At 37.4% G+C, this 23,544-nt stretch overlaps 1 long non-coding RNA gene across 2 annotated transcripts in view; it reads left to right on the forward strand.

Annotated features, from left to right (window-relative positions):
* Positions 1-8,294: 8,294 nt before the first annotated feature.
* The window catches only part of LOC124789577, a 31,959-nt gene continuing 16,709 nt past the window's right edge, over positions 8,295-23,544 (forward strand). The window contains exons 1-3 of one of the 2 annotated variants that reach the window (XR_007016136.1): positions 8,386-8,412; positions 13,070-13,209; positions 17,573-17,633. This is a non-coding gene — a long non-coding RNA (uncharacterized LOC124789577). Of the gene's footprint in view, positions 8,413-13,069; positions 13,210-17,572; positions 17,634-23,544 lie in introns of those variants that run through there. The other variant, XR_007016135.1, reaches the window with a different exon arrangement.

The following is a 23,544-nucleotide window of genomic DNA, read 5'->3' on the forward strand; positions in this document are numbered from 1 at the left end:
AACCATCTATTAGTGATGATTAAATTATGATCCATGCAGAATCTACCAGAATTTTTCATTCTTTCCCCCAGTCCTTGTCCTGCTACTCTTTTCCCTTCTTTTAGTTTTCCTGCTACCTAATTCCAATCCTCATCAAAGTTAAATTTTACTCTCCCTCAACTATCAGAATAATTTATTTTATCTCATCATAAATTCTTTCAATCTGTACGTCATGTGCAAAGCTAGTTGGGATATAAACATGTAATTTTGTAGTGGATGTTGGCTTCATTTTTTTCTTGACTACGATAATGTGTTCACTATGCTGTTCATAGAAACTTAACCTACACCCTTATTTTCTTCTTCATCATTAGACATATCCCAGCATTATCCCCAATTGATTTCGTATTTATAACCCCGTACAGACCTGACCAGAAGTCCTGTTCTTTCTGCCACTGCACTTCACTAATTTCAAATATATCAATCTTCAAGCTATTCGTTTCCCTTTTTAAATTCTCCAAACTACCTGCTCGATGCACCCCACTTGCAAACAGCACTTGGCAGACAGGGACAGTGACACATCCGAGTGCTAGCCAAGCTCTACAGCGCTTAACTTGGGTCATCCAATGGGGATCGGTGTTACCACTGTGGCAAAACCATTGCCTACATGTAGCTATAGAGTTATGAACCCTGAAGTGCAGTAGGCATGTTGCACAATATTGTGACAACCTGGGGTTAGAGTATCATCTTGTTTCTTCAGTTCTAGGCTATTAAGTCAGTTCTACTGGTTAACTTGAGTTTTTTGGGAGCTTAGAATGCTGACTGTGGGTTGCACATTATCCAAACAAACCAAAAAAGAAGCTTCATTTTACTTTAATTATGCAGGTCAGCCCAAAACACTGGATTGTGTGAAAATAATCTAATAAATCCATTCACATGATCAGACTTTACATTTTGTAAGCCAGATGACTTAAAAGTTACTATTTTAATCAGTCACTTTTTATTGTTATTTTTGTGATATTCAACAAGGTTTATGTAGCCTGTCTGACTTTTTCGTTCTATTTCAGTATTCAGTGACAATCTAAACATTATAACTATATGAATGAAAATATCTTTAGTGAATATTGTCTGCCATAATTTCCCGATTTGTTGAATCGTATGCAAATGTCATTTTCGATCGTTTAATTGAAAAGAATGTATCCATATTCATTATTACTAGTACAAAAAGATTTACTTTGCATTTATTTATGAAATATGCTTGCCTTTTGGGTTATGAAAGTAGTGTGTTCTTCAAAATATACTGAGTAAACTACCAATGCTTTGAGATACAATAAAACTGATAATACCATGTTACAATTTATTCTTAGGGTATAATTGTCTGCTGAGGGCCATATCAAATACGAAAATTTTAAAACCTTGACCACTCCTGAATAAATTTCTGCAAACATCCACGTTTGCTGCATTTAAATATGGCTGCCATCAATGTTTGCATCATATCATAGCTCAGAAAAGAAAATACACACTGTCATCTGAAGCTGTCAAACCATACAAATGTGTCCCTTATTAGTTTGTTAGTAGATAACTGCCTATAACAGCTAATTTTACAATGGTGATGTGTAATGTCGTTCTTATGGCGTCAGGTTATAATTACACAATGACTTTTCAACCAAATTATCGTTTAAACAATTTCAAAGACAACCAAAATGATGTTCAGGTATCCTTACACTCTGTCTCTGTTGTTTGGAGGCAAATCGTGTTTGTAATATATTGACTAAACTGGTTTGGTGTGGGGACAGAAGGGCTAAAAGTTACGAAAACAATAATTACTACAAAATCAAAATTGTACATAATTTAATTGGTGTATTAAAAGACTGTATCTGATTAGCACATTACGTATTAGGCGTCGGATTTTGTAAGGTTGAGTTATCTCGAAATTTGCTGCTACATCCTTATTTCTGTTTTAGTTAATTAATAATGACTAAAACATCTTCTTTTAGATTAATCAGATCACTTCCATCACGACATTTTGACCTCACAGTTTGATCAATCCATCTCATATGCTTAAAAACTATATTTAACAAAAGTACCAAAAAGCAAAGTGAAACACACTTTCGTATCAGAGTTAGTGGGATTAGTCCATAGAAGCTATCCTCCACACACACAATGTTACTGTGGGTGGTTCTGGTTTCCACTAAGTGTTAGTAATTCTGATGATAGTTTCTAAAAAAGAAAACTTAAATTACAAAGTGAAAGCTGATAAAGTAGATATAAGTGAAAAGATTTATATGAAAAGACACAATAACTTGATAGCATTTTTATGTTGTATTAGGGACTGTTTCTTATGCTATGAGTGACTGAAATCAGGAAGTACCACAGTGTGTGACTGGCATTTGCATGAAATCAAACTGTGACATGATGTCTTTCTCCCACAGTGTAATGTGCTCTTTGTCTTGACTACCACATTTATGAAAGCGCTGCTAAAGATTCGATCATAACTAAATATTTATGACAAAACGTTCAAATATGTGTGAAATCTTATGGGACTTAACTGCTAACGTCATCAGTCCCTAAGCTTACACACTACTTAACTTAAATTATCCTAAGGACAAACACACACACCCATGCCCGAGGGAGGACTCGAACCTCCGCCGGGATCAGCCGCACAGTCCATGACTGCAGCGCCTTAGACCGCTCGGCCAATCCCAAGCAGCATTTATGAAAAGCAAAACTATAAATATGGTTGCTGCTCATTTCATTTGCACCAATTTAAGCTGTGCTCTTTGGTTTGTGTATAACCACACTCTCAAAAATCGTGGCTTATTTCAAAGAAACCACAAAGTATTGGTAACAAGCAAGACTATACATATGATTGCTGCTCGTTTCACTCGCAGTAACTTAAGCTTTACTTGTAGGTTCCCACCTAACCACACCCTCAGGAATCATGACATATTAAAAAAAGGTCAAGTATTTGTGATAAGAAAAAATATAAATTTCATATGATGTAAATGTCTTTACTGCTTGTTTCACTAGCAGCAGTTTCATCGTTCATTTTTTAAGCTTGAAGCCATGAAAGAGAAGAAACTCATTTCATGTAAATAATATCGAATATTGTGGGACATGCTTCCATTACATAAATAAGAAGACCCAGAATGTGTTACAAAAGCAAAGCTGGAGAGAAAAGGTATTAGTGTGTTCTAGGATATTATCCTACTTCTTTCAGTTCTGTAACAATACGTCTCTAACCACAGTGAATGCATTTCATCTTGAAATCTCTTAAGGACTGATGTGTCTAAGAGATATTTAATTATAACAAAACGTATATAGAGTGATGTGTTTGTGATAAATCTTCTATTTGACGTTGCCTTCAAATTGCATACTGTCAAAAAATCCAAGTTATAACATGGAAACAACGAAATATGATGGATACAATACTGTGTCTCAAAATTAGTAAGTGAGGAATGTCACATGACCGATTTCTGATTTCAACCAAACACTAGGCACTAATTTCTGATTTCAGCGAAATGCCAGCCACATAACATAATACTTCCTAATTTTAGTGACTAACGATACGTTATGTCATAACCAGTGATTAGTATGTGAAAATTTATGTTATGATGGTACCACTGTTGTTCCAGCTGGTAAAAATTGAGGAGCATTAAAGCAGTAAAGTAGGGATCATTTCAGTGGAGCCAGTAAGTGGTTCCATCTCACTGAATTTTGTTAGGTAAACTAAGGTCATGTGTTAATGATAAGCTATTGCTAAATGCATACTATACCTTTTTCCAAGCACCATTGACATGCCATTGTGTTATTGAGGAATTTCCCTGGAGCAAAAAAAGATTACATTTGGCAAAAATAAGGAGTTCAGATGCATCTGTGGGGCTATAAATAATGAGTCTTGGAAACCCTATTTAAAAAAAAAATAAAAATACCAACAGCTACATTCCTCTTCATATTAAGTTGTCTAATACATACAAAAGAAAACTAGCATTATTACAAACTAAAACACTCTACCCATTGATGTTATTTTGGAAATTTGTGGTACGTTCCTATTGGGACAAACTGCTGAGGTCATGAGGTCATTGGTTTACACACTACTTAATCTAAAACTATCTCACGCTAAGGATAACACACCCATCCATGCCCGAGGGAGGATCCGAACCTCTGATGGGGGGGGGGGGGGGGGGAGCTGCAGGAACTGTGGCAAGGTGCCTCGACCCCGCGGTGGTGTAGCCACGTGGCCCGTCAATATAATACACACCTAAAACAGAAGACAGATATCACAGTCGCTAGACTTAAGGAAACTCTAGACAGTTACAAATACATGAGGGTAAAACAGTTTAATATGTTGTCACTACAGGTACACAATGTGTCACCAATATGTTTAAAGACGTCGCACAGATGTGGCTTTGAGAGAAAAAGCATTTTATACAATAGAAGAGTTCGAAATAGGCTTTAAAAATTATCTCAGACGGTAATATAGTTTCATTACATTAAACTTATGTATGTGATTCTACAGAATACATCATGCACAGTATGATGGACAATTTAATGTCGAATAGTAATTACGTAAAATATTTTTTAGTCTGTGCTTGTTATTTATGTAATTGTATTGCTATGTCTGTGTACACAAAAGATTATGTTGGTTGCATTTTTAAAGGTGTATAATAAATAAATAAATGAAACATCCTTCATCTGAAGCACTTGATGAGATAGAAAGCGTGTATTTGTAATTGACCTTGATCTTTTTTCCTTTCAGATGATTTTGCAGTTACAGTCATCTCGAATACAGGCTGCTGTGGCAGACTTATATCCATTTATGGAATTTACCAAACTATTCTATTCATTATGTTCGGCTGACGTAGAGACCCATAAATCTTCCTGTCTATTCCAGAAATTGGGAATCTAGCACTTTCTGCAGTGTTTGCTTATTTTTACATGACATCAATCTTCTCACTGTCGTTTCTTGGGGTGGTAGGTTTCATATTTCCACAATATTATTTTCCAACTAATGAGAACTAATCAAGTACATATATATGCAAAACAGAACTAACAGCCCCTTGGTTTCCAGAGCTCTTACTTCCATAACATAAGGTGTGCAAAGTAAACGTATCTATAGAAATACCAGTAACTTGATGTTTTTAATTTCTGGATCTGCGTCGTTTACCAGTCATGATTGGACGGACTGTGTGAAGATTAAATATGCAAGAGTTATTTATCATTTTTCATATATATAAGGAAATATATATGATACACACACTGAAGAGCCAAAGAAACTGGTACACCTGTCTAATATCGGGTAGGGCCCCCGCGAGTATGCAGAAGTTTTGCAGCATGACGTGGCATGGACTCAACTAATGTCTAAAGTAGTCATGGTAGGAATGACACCATGAATCCTGCAGTGCTGCCCATAAGTCTGCTAGTGTAGAAGGGGGTCGAATCTGTTCTGAACAGCTTGTTGCAAGGCATCCCAGGTATGCCCAAACATGTTCATGTCTGGAGAGTTTGGAGGCCAGCGGAAGTGCTGGACGTGTGGGGTGTCGGATTGACCTGCTGGGTTTTTCCAAGTCCGTCGGAATGCATAATGGACATGAATGGAGGCAGGTAGACATGATGTTTACATATATGTCACCTGTCAGAATCGTATCTAGAAGTATAAGGGGTCCCATTTAATTCCAACTGCACACGTCCCACACCATTACAGAGCCTCCACCAGGTCGAACAGTCGCCTGCTGACATGCAGGGTCCATGAATTCATGAGGTTGTCTCCATACTCATACATGTCCATCCGTTCGATACAATTTGAAAAGAGGCAACATGATACCAGCCATTGTTGACGGGCCCTGGCGAGGTGTAAATCTTTGTGTTGTGCAGTTGTCAATGATACACAAGTGGGCCTTCGACTGCAAAAGCCCATATTGATGCTGTTTCATTGAATGGTTTGCACACTGATGGCCCAGCATTGAAATCTGCAGCAATTTGCAGAAGGGTTACACTTCTGTCACACTGAATGCTTCTCTTCAGTCGTCGTTTCTCCCATTCTTGTAAGATTTTTTCCAGCTACAGCGATGTCGTAAATTTGTTGTTTTACTGGATTTCTTATATTCACCATATGCTCGAGAAATGGTCATATGGGGAAATCACTACTTCATCGCTACCTCAGATCTGCTGTATTCCATCCCTCTTGCACTGACTATAACACCATGTTCAAACTCACTTAAATCTTGATAAGCTGCCATTGTAGCAGTAGGTACCGATCTGATAACTGCTCCAGACACTTCTTGTCTTACATAGGCATTGCCATATTCTGTCTGTTTATATATCTCTGTATTTGAAATCACATGCCTATGCCAGTTTCCTTGGCGCTTCGGTGTGTGTGTGTGTGTGTGTGTGTGTGTGTGAGAGAGAGAGAGAGAGAGAGAGAGAAGATTACTCTTTCATATCTTGTGCAGTTGTCCTTTTGAATGGTCCTGGTGACAGGAACTGCACTTCTGGGGCAATGAGTTGAATATTTTTAAAGCAACCATTGTATCAATGTTCCTTTCATGATTATGCATGTCTTGTCTCGTGCAGATAACACCTTGGTTTTCTTTTACTCTGATGTGGTATAAAAACACGTAATGGATGTAGATTTCATTATTCCTAATTGGGTGAACATAGGCTTGCAGTGCTGCAGTCTTTAGCTTGATGCAAAGATTCTGACTACTTTTTTTATGTAGCACTGCCACATTCTTGCAGCCTTCAGAATATCCCCATAACAGTAGGCCATGATTGATGTGGCTATTAAATATTGCATAATGCACTGTTATAAGGTATGGGTCAGCTAATGCACCTGTTCTCCTCAGAAGGTATATTACTGTACACACAAACTAAGTTGACACTCGGCGCGGTGGCTGAAGCGAGTGACAGTGGAGGCATCTCCCATTTACAGTCATTCCCATAAGCCACGGCGCCGAGTGTCAACTTACTTTCTGCAGACAGTACATCGGAGAGCTGGGAGCACACATACACTGTTTGTTCATTCATTATTAACTTACTGTCAACCAGGAATCCCAGCAGTTTGATAGCCTCCATATTATCGGGGTATGCAACATTTGTAAGGCTACATGTAAGATTTTGTTGTGTTATTTCTTCATTCGTTTTCATTTTATTGTCGAAGAACCATTGGTTGATGTTTTGTAAGATCACATTTGTTGTTTGCAGAGCTTGTGCAGCAGTTTTTGTTTTCGCAGATACTAACAGTGCACTGGCAAAAAAATAAGTTAAAATCTATGTGGATGATTGGTGCTGTACAAACAAAACACAGAAGGAAACGTATACTGGAGACTGCCCAACCGAATGAACTGCTGGACAAGGAAATATGCATGTGTGGTTGGACATTTAAAAAAGTAAAATTCGTAATGTCCTGTCGGTGCCGAATTCACTGAAGACATGATACATGCACGGATTGGAGAAGGATAGAACTGTCTCTGTTATTTTCCTTGAGTTATTTAGTGAGATTACAGAATGCATAAATCTGGCAAATGAGTCGAGGATTATACACTTCAGAAAAGTTGCAGTAATATTTTCAGTGATCAGACCACCGCTACGATCGCAAGTTCGAATCCTGCCTCGAGCACGGGTGTGTGTGATGTCCTTAGGTTAGTTAGGTTTAAGTAGTTCTAGGGGACTGATGACCTCAGAAGTTAAGTCCCATAGTGCTCAGAGCCTTTTGAACCATTTTTTGAAACTAGTAAAGAGTATAGGAAGGTTTTTGTACTGAGTGACTAAAACAGTCAAACAACACTTCGAAAATGTGCCTCTGTTTAATGGTTTTGTTCAAATTTAAATAAGAAACTCTCGTGTTACAATGAGCCAGTAATAGCAACCAAAGCATTAAGTCGTAAAAATCATATGCAAAATTTACTATAAAGATAGTGACATTTATAATAAGTAACCTTTACTTCCAGAGCAATTCGTATTTTCTCCTTGAGTTTCATTCTTCTACACATTTTTCTAACGCACACTGTGGACATTTTTATAAGCGGAGGTAAGTTTCTGGAAATTTCTTGTTTAGTTATTAGTGTAAGATCTACGGTCTCTATTGGAAGTCCCCCTTAAACATCCCAACAACCACCACCACCTCTATTGGATTGGATTGGCTTTGTCAATAATGATTTTTAATTCTGTCATCAAATGCCCCCACTTTCGAAATCAGTACTTTAATCTAAAAAGCCATGGATTCATGTCAGCAAATAACAACTCTGCTTTTTCCTTCACATTTTAAATTAATCAAATAAACTGGCTTGTTCTAGTGCGTAGTTCCGTTGCTTTGTTGTCTTTGGTTGTCGGTATTATTAAAATCCACTGCTCCGGCATGTCTTCATTTATTAAAATACAATCTCTGAAAAGCAGTTTGTTTGGAGGCGTATGAAATCCAGTGCTGTGTTTATCTAGGTTTGTTATTTTGAGTATGCGAATGGTGTCCATTGTCATGTAATCGTATCGGGTTAAGAAGTTATTTGTGTGTTCGAAGTTTGGTTGCGCGTTGCGCGATTACTTGCTAGTTGCAAGCAGTTATTTTTATCGGTGTACTGCTACAAATTATTCGATTGTTGTAAAAGACGTCTCCAGGGCTATTACGAGTCATAACATATCAAAATTGATGAAAATATGTCCTAAAATAATCTCCCTTCGTTGTCTCATACCATTATTATATATACTGTCTGATGTTTTGGAGCATTAGTAACATCCAGTACTGGTATGTAATTTCACTGATAAAATAAAACCATTACCGTCGCACCCCTCCAGTTCTGTAGGACTACGGTTTTGTTGAATACAGATTTTTTAATATTGAACTGTATTAATCATCCCTTTTATGTGTAATCATGCTTATTTCTAGACCTCGGTATATTTATTTTATTACGCATTGTATCGCAGTCATGTTTTACGTTAAGTTTCATTGCTCACATCGAAATAATTGTGACGCATTGGCATTATTTCACCTAAACCAAGTATGTAAAGATCTGTATTTACGAATACCGGTACATGAAATGTGTAGATATTGTAATTGGAATTGTGAATAAGTTTTGTTATAATTGTAGCGTAACTATGACTGTGTAGCTAATATCTAAACCCCAGAAAGCACCAAGCTGGTATTCTGAAGGGGGTGTGGAATCTGAGAAACAACCAGTATTCAAGAATATTGCTATCAAAAAGATGTTTTTGGGAGTTAATTTGACAAACTTAACCATGATAGCCTCATGATACTTATTCAAGAAACTGGACTAAGCAATAAATGCTTGTGTGTGAAAAAATAAACGTGTTTGGAGTCCAGTGAACAACATGAGCCATAGGTAGTCTATATGAACTGTGATGTCATATGGCATCTATGATATTTTGTTTGTTTCAGTGAAATATTTTGAGTGTGTGTTTTGATCATAATATGAAGTTTATTTTTTGTGGCTGGTAGCTTAGACTGTATTGTTTGCTAGGTGTACTTTAAGTCTAGGCCTACTGGAGATGGTGTTCGACTGGGGGAATGCTTGTGGCATACAAGATGTATATATGTGTTCATTTACATTGACAGGCTGATCTGTAGACTAGTGTAAACATATATCTAGGATAGGTTGGGTTGGTAGGTCATTCCACAGATACATTTAAGGTAGGTCATTCCATAGATACATTTAAGTACCTATGTGAGGCTCAATTTTCGAATTGTGGTCTGGTATTTTCAAGTTTTTAATATATTTGAAGCACTAATAGAAATAACATCATGGGCCCAAAACTACCTTTTCTCACAGAGATCCTGTTAGTCTCTAGCATTTTATTTCGCTAATGTTTTCGTGTTATTAGTTATGTGAGCAGTTGATCAGTTCTGTGTCTTATATCTCCACCACGTTAAGGGTGTTGTCGTTCATAAGCTTGGTATCACATTTTTAACTAATCCTGTTGTTGGCATTTCAAAGATTGATTTGGACACAACAGTTCATAACCAGTTCTTTGTCTTGCCTTTCTCCAACCAGTCAGTTATAGAGAGGTCTGTGGTTTAACATGAACTCTAAAAACAGTGCAGTTTTTATATTAACAGATTGTTGCCAGAGGTTAAAGAGTGGTAAATGACAGAAGAAAGGGGTTGTGACATTTTGAAAACTTAAAGTAAGTGCAATTTTAGGGTATGCCTTCTTAGTCACTGTCCACGTTCTCAGACTAACATGTAAAAATCTTTTTATGTACCGTGATATCATGTCTTAGAGTTGAAGTTTGTTGTCTAGATAACAATAGGGGGAACAATCTTACACGTGAGGTGATATCAGTGCAAGAATCCAAATATTAAACAATGAAGTTATTAAGGAATTGTTTTATAAAGAAACAGTATGGCTGGTCACTACTGATAGTCAAGGAAGCAAGATCCCAGGAGGCCCTACTGCTGATTTTCACTTTTAAAAGTGAAACACTAATCTTATTTTTCAGAACTATTCATTCTTGTCCTCACATCCTGTCTGTCTGCGTGAGGTAGGAACTAAGTTAAGGGGCCATTGGAAGTGTTCTGTTCCACCTGTCTCCTTTGACCCATGAGATAATGGTGTTGTGTGTGTGTTTTTGAATTGGTTTGTGTTTGTTGAGTTTAACATCTGATATTGGGTTCATTATCACTATGGTAACATGGGTTTATTTGAGTCTGGGTAGCCAGTGCTGCAATGTGGATTTGGAAATCTTCGTGTGTGTGTGTGTGTGTGTGTGTGTGTGTGTGTGTGTACGTACGTACTGGTAGCGGCGGTCAACCTAGGTGATTTTGTTGCATGCTTTTGTTGGTAATCAACTTTTATTTTTGTTTTAATCTGTAGTAATTCTGATGTTCTGTCTGTTTTACATTTATCGTACTTTGGTTGGTTTTAATTGATCTGGTGTATATACAAGTTTTTGCGTTTTCGAGTTGTTGAAGGTTTTGGTTTTTGTGGTGTTTTTTGAGTTATGTTGGTGTGTGAAGTTTACATTGTTTTCATTATTATTATTATTATTATTATTATTGCTGGTAGGTATTGAGAGCTGCATTTGAGCTACATAGGTCAAGGGAAATGTCTGATTCCACTCTTCGGGTTGTAGCTATTGGTTCCTTGGTATCTGGGCTTCCTTTCAGCTGTATTGGTTCCTTGCTATCTGGGCTTCCTTTCAGCTGTATAGGTCGAGGGAAACATCTGATTCTGCTTTTCGTGACTCTTATGCAGTCTAGGGAGTACATGCGCTGATCACGAGAAAAGTACCTATTTTTGAAGGAAACATGTATTTCTGAAGATATAAGCATATATATGCGCTGAATACCAAAAATTTTTTTATTTCAAAACTTGAGTGTTACAGTCATATCTGACGCGCTCTTCACCAAAAAAGTACTTATTTTTCATTTGGATGCAAAAAAAAAATCAGTTAACTGTCTCAAAATTTTTTTTGTATCAAAAATGACATATTGCATATGTATGCACGGAATTTAATTTTTTTTTTTCCTCTCTCTCTCTCTCTTCAAGAAAGGTGGAATTAATAACAAAATTGTGGAATGGATTTTCCCAAAACATTGACGCCAGAGAAATTCCGCCAGGTAGTTATTCAGCATAGCACGGTGAGTTCTGAAAGACCTTATAGGATTTTTTCTTTAGCTTTTTGCCAGACTGACTTCATGTGATTTGTGGTTGCGTTTGTAAAGGGATCGAGAAAGTAAAGCGAATGATTAACAGCCAGATTATTGTAGCCCAAGTTACCTATGGTGTTGTAAGTTGCCACAAATCAGAAACTGCTGTGGTTCCAGTAGCAAAACATACTGTTGCAAAATTGGCAGCAAATGGGTAGCATCACGTTGTGGCACAGCAACCATAAAGCTTTGCTTTGTCTCAACGTCATAACCACCAAAGACCCATTGCTCTCGCACCTATGACTTCGATGGTGCTGACGAAGCAGCTCTCGTCTATTTCAACAGTATGGCCAGGGCCGCCCAAAACTATTGGCTCAATTAAGAAATATTCATGGCAGATATCTCTACAAAATTGGCACCAATCGACCACAGTGTGCTCACTGCCAATTTTGAGCTCCCTCATTAAAAACTTTTGCCTATTGGGTTCGAAAACCCACATGTAAGACAGTTGCAAAATTTTAGAAATGTCTAAATGACTGCCAGCAAAAAATGACATTTTCCTGATTGAACATTTCTTTCTACAGTCCCTGCGAATGGAGCAGCTCCAAATTTCGCCATCTTTCCCTGTAGTTTTCTCCAGCTTCATCTCGTTGTATCCAACACAATACCCATTTTCACACACCATATCGTTCTTCATAAGATCTTGTTGCCTAGCCCATTGTATTGAGCTTTGGGTGTTCTCCATAACATGGTATAAATCTTCCATTACAAAGTCGCTCAAATCTGGAAAATTTCTCGCCATTTTGGCACATGCAGTAATATACGATACTTCAAAACGGACAGCCTCAACAGAAATATATAGGTTGTTGGGCGCACTGATCAAGATGCATAACTGTGAGCAACAGGGACATATACCATATGCAACAATATGCAAAGCCAACAATAGCTATCATGGTTAGGATGTATGAAACTGTAAGCATTACCTATGGCTAAAGAACTCTGTGAAGAAATATATTAAAGTGTCTGCAGCATATTGGCATGGCAACATGAATAAGCTGGTGAAAGCAGACAGTTAATCTTTTTTTTCCCCCACCTCCATATGAAAATAAGTACTTTTTTGGTATTCCGCGCATATATATGCTTATATCTTCAGAAATATATTTGCTTCAAAAATAGGTATTTTTCTCATGATCAGCGCATGTACCCCCTAAACTGCGTAAGTGCCATTTTCGTTATTGCAGATGTTGGTTTTTTGGTATTGTGGGCTTGGTTTGAGCTATATAGGTCGAGTGAACTGTATGATTCCTGCTGGCTTTGTGGCTGTAGCATTATGTCGTAGGTTGAGACTTTTTTAGGGGTGATGTGATGTGATGTTTTGTATTGTTAAAATTAGGTTGTCCTTGCCCTAGACCCCCTATTTCCCGCGGTTGTTCTGTAGTTTCATTTTATCATTGAAGTAAGATTACTTTCACTGTTTCTATTTTCCTGCAGGTTTGTTGGCATGTGTACATAGTGACAATATTGACGACATTTTGTATACTCTGGACGTAGGCGTTTCTGTCATATGGATGACGTCATGGGTCAAAGCAGATGGATTAAATCGGATGCTTCCCTAATGCCGAGTTCCGAAGGTTTGATTGGATCTACTGACACTGCCTTTGACTGGTAGCATGCTACTGATGATGTGGTGTGTGTGATATCCATGCACAAAACTTCCACACAAACACATGGGTCGTTTCACAATGCTGTAATTAGTTTCAACCAGTCAGTGGTAGTCTTCAGACGAAAGGCATATGCTGAAGCTGACAGTAGACAGAGATTAGTTTCTGTTGTGTTCAATGTTGTTGAGAACAGAATGGAAACCAGTATGTGCCTTTACCCTAAAGGCGCTAGCTGGCTTGTCAAAATTGGATACAGCGTTGTGAAATGCTTGTGAGATTATGTCAAAAAATATATAAAAGAATTTTAGATCCCTTATCTCTAAAACAGTATGTCATTTTTTTCCATATTTATATTGCTTCTGCATTATTTTTAAATGCAAGTTGGGGAGCCTATGATTGTTTCGTTATGAGAATAGATAAAATTGTTGTTGCAGTGTGTGGCTGATTTCGATGAGTGATTTATGTCCAGCATTTTGATTATGTGATAGGTGAAAGCAGACGGTTGGTATTGATAAAAATCAAAATTTCTGTTATGTAAGCTAGGACTAGTGGGCCAGGGAAAAAACTAACTAGTCGCTCGGTCATTTCAGAAAAAAATTGATATTTGCTGGATGAATTCCCGAATGTTTAATGGGTTTAAAGACATTTTTTAAAAAAATTTATTCTCAACATTTAGAAACAGTGGCTATTTTTTGCTTTTACAGGCATCTGTTTTTCTTTTTTTTTCTTTTCTTTTTTTTTTTTTTTTAATTATTCAGTACTGAGTTGAAGAATCATTAACTGGACTATAAATTAAAAACCATGATAACCATGCTGAATGTATTCCTTAATATAGGCCCTACTTTTAATGGCTCAAACTTGTTGATTGCAAGCTAAAAAAGCGTATTCTTTAAACTATTTAATTGGATAGATAAAAATTCTACTCATCAAGCAGCGGCAGAACACATACATAAAAGACAGCTGTAATTGGCAAGCTTTTGGAGCCAGTGGCTCCTTCTTCAGGCAGAAGGGTGGAAGGGGAAGTAATCGAGTGAAGGAGAAAGACTGGAGAGGTCTAGGAAAAGGGGTAGATATTGGTTAAGTCACCCAGAACCGCGGGTCAGAGGAGACTTACCGTACGGGATGAGAAGGAAAGACATTACTTACGGTAAGTCTCCTCTGAGCCGCTGTTCTGGGTGACTTTCCCGATATCTACCAATTTTCCTAGACCTCTCCAGTTCTCTTCCTTCACCCCTCTTCCGTCTTTTATGTGCGAGTTCTGCTGCCACTTGGTGAGTAGATTTTTTATCAATCCTAATTGTATTTTTCCAAAGTAAGAGTAATTTCTCAGCCTTAATATTTATTGTGCTATTACACTATACAGTATAACTACTTCTTATAGTGAGAAGCTTACACAAAATGTACACTATTTTAAAAAATTGATTTTTTTGAATTTTTTCGTTCTTTGACCTACAATATCTTTGTAAGGAGAGCAGATAAAAGTCTGAAAATTACACACTTAATGGATCTTCATGATATCAAACTTAAATTGGAAGTAACAAACAGAAAATATTGTGGGGAAGGCTAACCAAAGACTGCAATTTATTGGCAGTACTAAGGAGATTGCCTACACTACGCTTGTCCGTCCTCTTTTAGAATTCTGTTGGGCAGTGTGGGATCCTTGCCACATAGGACTGACAGAAGTACATTGAAAAAGTTCAAAGAAGGGCAGCACATTTTGTATTATTGCGAAATATGAGAGAGAGTGTCACAGAAATGATAATGGATTTGGGCTGGACATCATTAAAAGGAAGGCATTTTTTGTTGCAACAGAATCTTCTCATAAAATTCCAATCACCAACTTTCTCCTCTGAATGTGAAAATATTTTGTTGACACTGACCTACATAGGGAGAAACGATCACCACAATAGAATAAGGGAAATCAGAGCTCGAATGGAAAGATATAGGTGTTCCTTCTTTCTGCGCTCTATACGAGATTGGAATAATAGAGAACTGCGAAGGTGGTTCGATGAACCCTCTGCTAGGCACTTAAATGTGATTTGCAGAGTATCCATGTAGATGTAGACAAGCCTGTACAAATCTGTGTGTTGTCATCCCCCTTCCACCAACATCTGTTCACTCACACTTAGTTAATAATGAGCCCTTGAAGTGTGCAGTTGAACAATGGAGTCTCAAAATAACGAGAATAGTTTTTCTAAGTGTTGGTTACTAACCTTGAAAACTCAATAGTGTGTCATTTAATTGCCAAAGTCAGGATAAATTTCTGAAGGGCAAAAGCAAACCTTGGCAGTTGATGAATGTATAGTTCTTGCTGACTTTTCTGAAAACTATTCCTTTGTTGTTCAAGTGAAATACAAGGGCGCCACTGGGTAAACAAACAGGCCACAGTTTGTCCATTTGTGTTCTGTTATAAAGATCCAGATAGACTAGAGTTATAGTTTTTGTGTTGCAAATGATTACTTTGAGCACAAAGCTACAGCAGTGCATGCTTTTCACCTGCAGTTAACAAACTACGTAAAACAGCACGACAGTTCCATAAACAAACTGATGAACTTCTCTGATGGTGCTGCAGGCCAATATAAAAGCAAACAAATATTAATATCTCCTTTCTCAAAGAAAAAAAGACTGTTGGCTCGGTGCAGAATAGCACTTTTTTGCATCATGTCCTGGGAAGAATGAGTGTGATGGCATAAAGGGTACAACAAAGCGAGCTGTCACAAAAGCTAGTCTGCAACGGACCTATGAGAACCAAATCTGGACACGTCAAGAAATGTTCAAATTCTGTAAAGAATACGTAAAAGGGATTACGTATGTTTCATTAAATATGAGGAAATATGAGAACTCTATGCCAATGTCTTGGAGGAAAGATTCAAAACTTGTCAGAAGATTAAAGGCACCCGATCTTTTCATTGTTTTATACCTCAGTCATACAACTTGCTCAACTGTAAGTTCACATCAACATCCTCTGATAGTGAATGTCATCACTGTGGAAAACTTGTACCACTGACACTTCAAAGTAAGGACATAGTGGCTTGTGTCTATGACGAACAGTGGTGGATTGCCAAAGTTGGTAACATTGCTCGTCAAAACCAAGATGTGGATGTTACATTTTACCAGCACCAAGAACCCCATTTAAAAAATTTGAAAAGGATCAACACGAAAGGCCCGTTAAAAATGCATTAAAGGAGTTGTCTTCTCCCCTGGAATTTATGACTGTGACTAGGCGAACATTTAACTCTGTGCCCAACATGAGTGAAGAAATATCTCTGTTGTTCAATAAACAATGTAGCAAAAACAAACAAGTTGAGAACGGGATAATGTAATGAATTGTCTCATTTTTTAAAGAGTTATCCTAGATATTTTTAAATTATGTAATTTATACACTGTTTCCATCAGCCCAGATATTGCAAACAGTAAGAAACATATTTTTGACTCATATTTGAAATTTTTTTTGTCCATGGAATCTCAAGGTTGAAATTTATACAGAAGTTTGATATCATAAAGGTCTATTAAATGTGTAATTTTCAGATTTATATCTGGTCCATTAACAAAGATTTGCAGACCAAAGAATGAAAAAATTCAAAAGATTTGTTTTTAAAGTGTTTCTAAGTATAAGCTTGTCATAATTGTTTCTCTAAAAAAAAAAAGGTATCTGCACTGAGTAGTGTAATACCACAAAATGTATTAAGGCTAAGAAACTACTCTTTGGAAAGATAGTATTAAAAATGGGTTTTTTAAATTTACAACCAACAACTTTGAGACATTAAAAGTGTATTCCCTAATACATTCAGCAGGGTGATCATGGTTTTAATTTATAGTCCAGTGTCTGCTGAAATAAATACCTCTTATATGAAAGGTCTGGGGCAATCCATTACTGAATAATTTAAAAAACCACAGACGCTTATAAAAGTGTAAGAAAGCCTGAAACAAAAATGGCTGCTCTTTCTAAACGATAACCAATAAATGTTTTTAAAAAATATTTTTGAGTCCACCAAACATGAAGGAATTCACCCAGCGAATTCTTTCTACGAGAATGCAGTTGTCTCTCTTTGTAATTTTATGGCTTTCTCAAGTATGTTTCCCTTTGGATACAATTAATTGATAGTTTTATGGTTTGGATGGTGTACGATCTTCCACGGAATGCTTGTATTTACTTAATAGGCACACGTTTAAAAATCCAAATATTAGATCATTATTTCTCTGAAGGAAACATTGTTTCCAGTATAAATCCTAGATGCAGAATTGTATTGTTTACATTGTGACTGCAGCACTATTCTTCTCTCACCTGTTGTATATAAATATTTCTGGAATAATTTTAACATCTGTTTAACAGGACACTAATGACAGCAGCAGAGAAGCTTGCCGCTGTTCCTGATGTGGATATCGACCCAGAAGGAACATTTAAGTATGTTCTAATACGTGTCTTTGGTCCAGAGGGTCCTGATGGCAAAGAACCAAGCAAATTAGTGGTCAGTAACTGGTAAACTAATATTTGGTCAACTTTGTGATACATTATTATTTGAGAGACAGTCGTTAGCATCATTTTTCAATTTTCTCAGTTGAATTTTTCTTCTGATGTCGGTGACTTGCAATGGGGAATTGTAGCCTAAGGTTGGTTGTTATCTGCATAACATAGTGTTTCAGTGTTTACTGTTAAATTGGAAGTGAGATGGTGGATGGCGATTCAACTGAAAACGCACAAAAGATTTTCACTGAAACACTGTTGAACTACAGTTATGGCCCTGTGTGCTATGGTATCTTTGCCAGATAGTGTTGACAGAGGACGTAAAAAAGCATTCAAAGAAGAGCAACTTATGTTGTTTTATAGCTAAGAAGGGGGAGTGCGCCATGGACATGCAGGGTGTATACGACCCGGAAGATCCGGGGAAAAACCCTGGAAATTTTTCATTGTTTTTGTTTTCAGTTAAATTTTTGTAATTTTGATTGGCAAGAACCGATACTCTAACAAAGGATATTACTGTGTCTCAATACTGCAGCAATAAAACATGAACAAGAGAAAAAACGAAAATAAAACTTAAATTTCAAGGGAAATGCACCATATACAGCAACAAAACAGTGCTCATACAAGTGTCCGCCAACAGTAAAATGTGTCAAAGGCTTTAGGAAGACTGTGCAATGCTTCGTAACAGCAAATTGCCTCCTCTGAGCGTGACGTCACAACTGTTTACATTAAATTCATTTTAGCAGTTACGAGCTCGATCATGCGCATGCACAGTTGAGTAGTACCTTCTCCCGCTTCTGGCTACAGAAATTGTTGGCTGTGTAAGCAGTCGCAGCAAGCAGCTAGATGCTACCGGTAAAAATTTTACTGGAGCGCCCAAGCTGCCAGATTTATACATGCGCAGGAGGTCCAAATCTAGGGGGGGGGGGGGCAAATTCATATTCTTGAGGGGGTGGCGGGGGAGGAAACCTTGTTTCACAAAGCGACTCGCATTCAGCGCACGTTAGTTCGTTAGTTTATCGATTATTCATATTACTTTGAAACTCATCCCTGTCGGTTTTTGAACATTTTTAACACATTCTAAGTTGATTTTGAATGAATCGTAAGTTGATTTGTGAATGCGTGCGTAGTGTACATGTTTCCTCTGTCAGTGGAATCTGACAGAGCTGAGCGAAGTAAGGCTGAACGGATGAATACCAACCGCTGTCTGATTGTGTGGTTGATTGTGTTTGCGAATGATGAGCGTTGTTGTAATTACTAGCGGAATCCATAGATTCAGACTACAGGAGTGGAAATAAACGAATAACACGTAAGAATGATTACGTATTACCTTCGCGGTGTATACAAGAAAATGAAATTTTGACAAAAAATGTTTGGGCAGATCGCTATACTAGTAAGGGCGAGTTGTACAGTCCCCAGCTAGCAGCTACTTTAAGTTCTGTTCTGGAAGAAGCACGGAAAATGTGTTGTACGACCATGTAACAACGCCTAACCGGAGAATAATCACGGGATAGCTAAACCGTTGATTCTGGTAGAGTTAATGAAGTTAACCTGCAAATAAGCTTTGGCATTGGCAGGAATAGTTACAGAATTAGCGATAACAAGACTGTTTGTTAGAATGATGAAGGAGAAGAAATGGGGGCATCACACAAATTATGGAACAATATGACGATTCCAAGTTCGTATAAAAATTTCATACTACTACTTTTCGATCTCGTGCTTGAGGAACGGGAGTGTATGAATGAAGTGTGAAACTATTTCCTAACGTAAAGCTTTTTGCTTGTAGTTGGCCTAATAGGCATTTGATATTGGTACTTTGTAAATTATTATCTGTCCTTACAAAACAGACCGTTTGTGCCAAAACAGTCTCATTTATTTTGTGTGTATTACAATTGTTGTAGTGTTAGAAAGGCCTATTTTGTTTTATCTAGCAGACAGTGACAAAATAGGTGTAATCAGATCGGGAAACAACACCAGTCTTGGGTCCTATTTGTATTAACAGCTTTTTCAGTATTAGACAACGACATTTCGACTTTTCGTGTAGCAAAATGTTTGACTAACTTTGATGAGGTAATAGATTCTTCCACAGAAGGAAAGCACTCCATGTAAAACTGTACCAAGATTAGAGGGTAAAAAATTCTAGGAGCTAAGGATTGAAGAAACATGTATTGTCTTGCTTGTCTCATGTCTTTACTGGGTTTATATATCCTATATTTAATTTTATGTCACACAAAGCAGCAAGTTGTTAGCTGATAGGGAACAAAGAGTGCACATTTTCTGAAGAGTTCTTTTTTTTTAAAAAAAAGAGGGACAGAATGTCAAACCAGCCAACTGTAAACAGGAGAGACACCACAGGACATTTTAATTTCCACTGTCCTGAATATGGTTTGATGGCATCCATTACAAAATATACACATTTCAATTCCACAGAGCGAAGTACAGTGACGTGCGATAGGAGAATGCTTATGACATGTCTTACATTTCCTCAAACACACATGTTGCATGCATCAGACCCTTCAGAAAGACGTGCACTACAAAATCATACATGGCTACACTCCATACGAATACTTTCAGAAATGACTTCCTGACACTTAAATCAATACTGGATGTTAACAAATTTCTCTTCTTCAGAAACGCTTTCCTTGCCATTGCCAGCCTACATTTTATATCCTCTCTACTTCGACCATCATCAGTTATTTTGCTCCCCAAATAGCAAAACTCCTTTACTACTTTAAGTGCCTCATTTCCTAATCTAATTCCCTCAGCATCACCCGACTTAATTAGACTACATTCCATTATCCTTGTTTTGCTTTTGTTGATGTTCATCTTATACCCCCCTTTCAAGACACTGTCCATTCCATTCAACTGCTCTTCCAAGTCCTTTGCTGTCTCTGACAGAATTACAAAATATATATATATATATATGAATATAATAGAGGGAAACATTCCACGTGGGAAAAATATATCTAAAAAGAAAGATGATGAAACTTACCAAACAAAAGCGCTGGCAGGTCGATAGACACACAAACAAGCTTTCGCAACAAACTGTTGCTTCATCAGGAAAGAGGGAAAGACGAAAGGATGTGGGTTTTAAGGGAGAGGGTAAGGAGTCATTCCAATCCCGGGAGCGGCAAGACTTACCTTAGGGGGAAAAAAGGACGGGTATACACTCGCGCGCGCACACACACACACACACACACACACACACACATATATCCATCCACACATATACAGACACAAGCAGACATATTACACGTTTTTTCGAAATTTTCCCGAATTTCTCCGTCCTTTAACGTGTTTTAGCGGCAACACAACCACGTAACCTTTATGCACATCGCTGTCTACCAACCCAAGTTCACCACAGGATCAACTTAACCAACACTTTTTCGCCTTTTTTCATACCAGATTTCCAGTTGCTTTCTAGTTCACCTTTATCTCTCCCCATATATTTTTATCTTTCATTTTCATTTCAACCTCATGTTACACTTTCCACCTTCTAATACCATGTCACCCTCACAACACCCCCACAAAAAAAAATGGTCTTTAAATATGTCTGCTTGTGTCTGTATATGTGTGGATGGATATGTGTGTGTGTGCGAGTGTATACCCATCCCTTTTTCCCCCTAGATCCGGGACTGATGCGCAGAACAGTCTGAATTACAGTTGGGAAGTGGGTTAGTCTACACGTGACCCATTTTTACATTTAGTGTTTTTGCTGTTTCCTCTTCATTTACTGCTCCCACATCAAATGAAGACAAAACAGATTTCTGTGGCCGGGAGCTATCAAGTGAATTAAAATACATTCACATAATAATGGAAGGCTAAACTGTGTTATTAGTTGCAGATTTTATTTTATTTCCATCTTTCTGACAGTCAAGCGTTAATTGCCTTTTAGAACAATGAAGTTATTTTTGTTGGTTTGCCAAAGAAATTTTCTTTCATTAATCTTTTCCACTAAGGCAGACAATATATTTGAGACAAAGTGTTTAATTCCACACACTGTGTTTGCTGCATTTCAAGTGCACATTTTCAACTTCTAGCACATTTGGCATTACGCCATAATAAAGAACCAAACATGAGACAGGACAGTACTGGTACTCCAAGAAAATTTACATCCCAAAAACCACATAGAAAAGCTTAATAACAGGTCGTGGGATTCTAGACATACAAATTTGCACTTTAAATGTGAACATTTTAGTATGGGTCACGAAATTCCGATTCTCTTGGAGTATCCTCTGATGTCTTGTTTCTTACATAATGTAAGATCTTTTAATGTTTCACACGTACGAACATGCGGGCTCCCTACGACATCGTAGCTGCGCTTGCGCGGTGACGCCTGTCATCTGGCGCTCTCTGGCAACTGCAGAAACGAACCTATTTCTAACAGGTCGTGGGAAAATATTTCGAATGGTGTGTTGAAAATCGTTACCATCAAAGTACCATTCTAGCAGTTACACCAGAACTATGTGAGATAATGTACGATGAACTTCTTAAATCACAAAGTGTTTGACTCTCATTTAAAAATCAACTCTTTGATGATGAGCCATTTAGATGAATTTTGAGCCTGGAAGATCAGACATTTATGTCGTTATTAAAAATTTTACTGGCACCTTTGTGTGATACATCTTAAATTGTAATACGCGCATGAAAGACCAACATTTTATGAGAAAGCTTAGCTTCTCTTGCAGCGTATTAATCTGATAGACCAATATTATATGTGAAGGCTTTGCGTTTCGTTTAGCAACACTATTTACATTAATTTGAGCCATTAACTTTTTCTGTTTGTGTGTTCGCGCTACTTAACAGTGATGTTGCTGTTGGTTGACTACATCACGTGTCCTAAGCTCTGAATACCTGCTGTGATCGGCTGGCGAAATCGCATGAAATGAGCTATGACTAACTTACAAAAGCGCATCCCAATCTCAATTTCAATGCTTTGGAAAGTAACATGCGGTGTTTGGTGGAATTCGAGTTTATACTTTCCTAATACAAAAATATGCAGCATACATGTTGCTGCACATCAAAGATCTTTCCAAAATGCGTGTTTCTTTTTCTTAAAGCGCCAGGAAATTCTACGCCCGTGTATAAAACCATAATCAAAGGACTTATAAGTTATACAGTTCCAAGAGAAAATATACCGTCAGTTAACAGGGAAAAAGTATGTTTTCACTTGGGGGAAAGTGTATTTTTGACTGAGAAATCTGGGAATTTTTTTTCCTTGTCCGCATATACCCTGACATGATATACAAGTTGGGGTGACAGTCATTAACACAAAGGTGTTTTTTGTTATGATGAGATGTTTTCAGGAAATTTCCTCTGAATGGCAAAATATTTTGTTGGCACCCACCTACATAAGGAGAAATTATTATCGTGATAAAGTAAGAGAAATCAGAGCTCCCACAGAAGCTGTTGAAGAGTGGAATGTTCCAGAAATAGTCTGAAGGCTTTTCGATGCATCCTCTGCCGAACACTTAAGGATACAGGATACTTATAAATGATGGAAAAATCAAATTTTTTTAAATGACTTTATTAAATTCTATAGTCTTTCCTGATTACATTGATATATACACTGTAGGGTTTGAAATGAAAAATGACCTATACATACCAAATTTTAAAGTTACGGTCATGTACGAGGTGCGACAATAAAGTAATGAGACTGATTTTCTTTGCAAGATGTGGCACCCCTGCAGGCTTGCGTAGGCACAATATCTGTGACCTTGGTCTATAAGCCGCTTCTAGTTCAAGCGGCATGTTGAAGCAACTGCTCAGTCATTAGTTGTGCTGTAATAAGTTAACACGTGTTAGTGTCTCTCATCACAGAAATGGAACTGCATAATATTGCG

The sequence above is a fragment of the Schistocerca piceifrons genome, chromosome 3 (assembly GCF_021461385.2).
Source record: "Schistocerca piceifrons isolate TAMUIC-IGC-003096 chromosome 3, iqSchPice1.1, whole genome shotgun sequence".
In the NCBI taxonomy this organism is placed as follows: Eukaryota; Metazoa; Arthropoda; class Insecta; order Orthoptera; family Acrididae; genus Schistocerca; species Schistocerca piceifrons.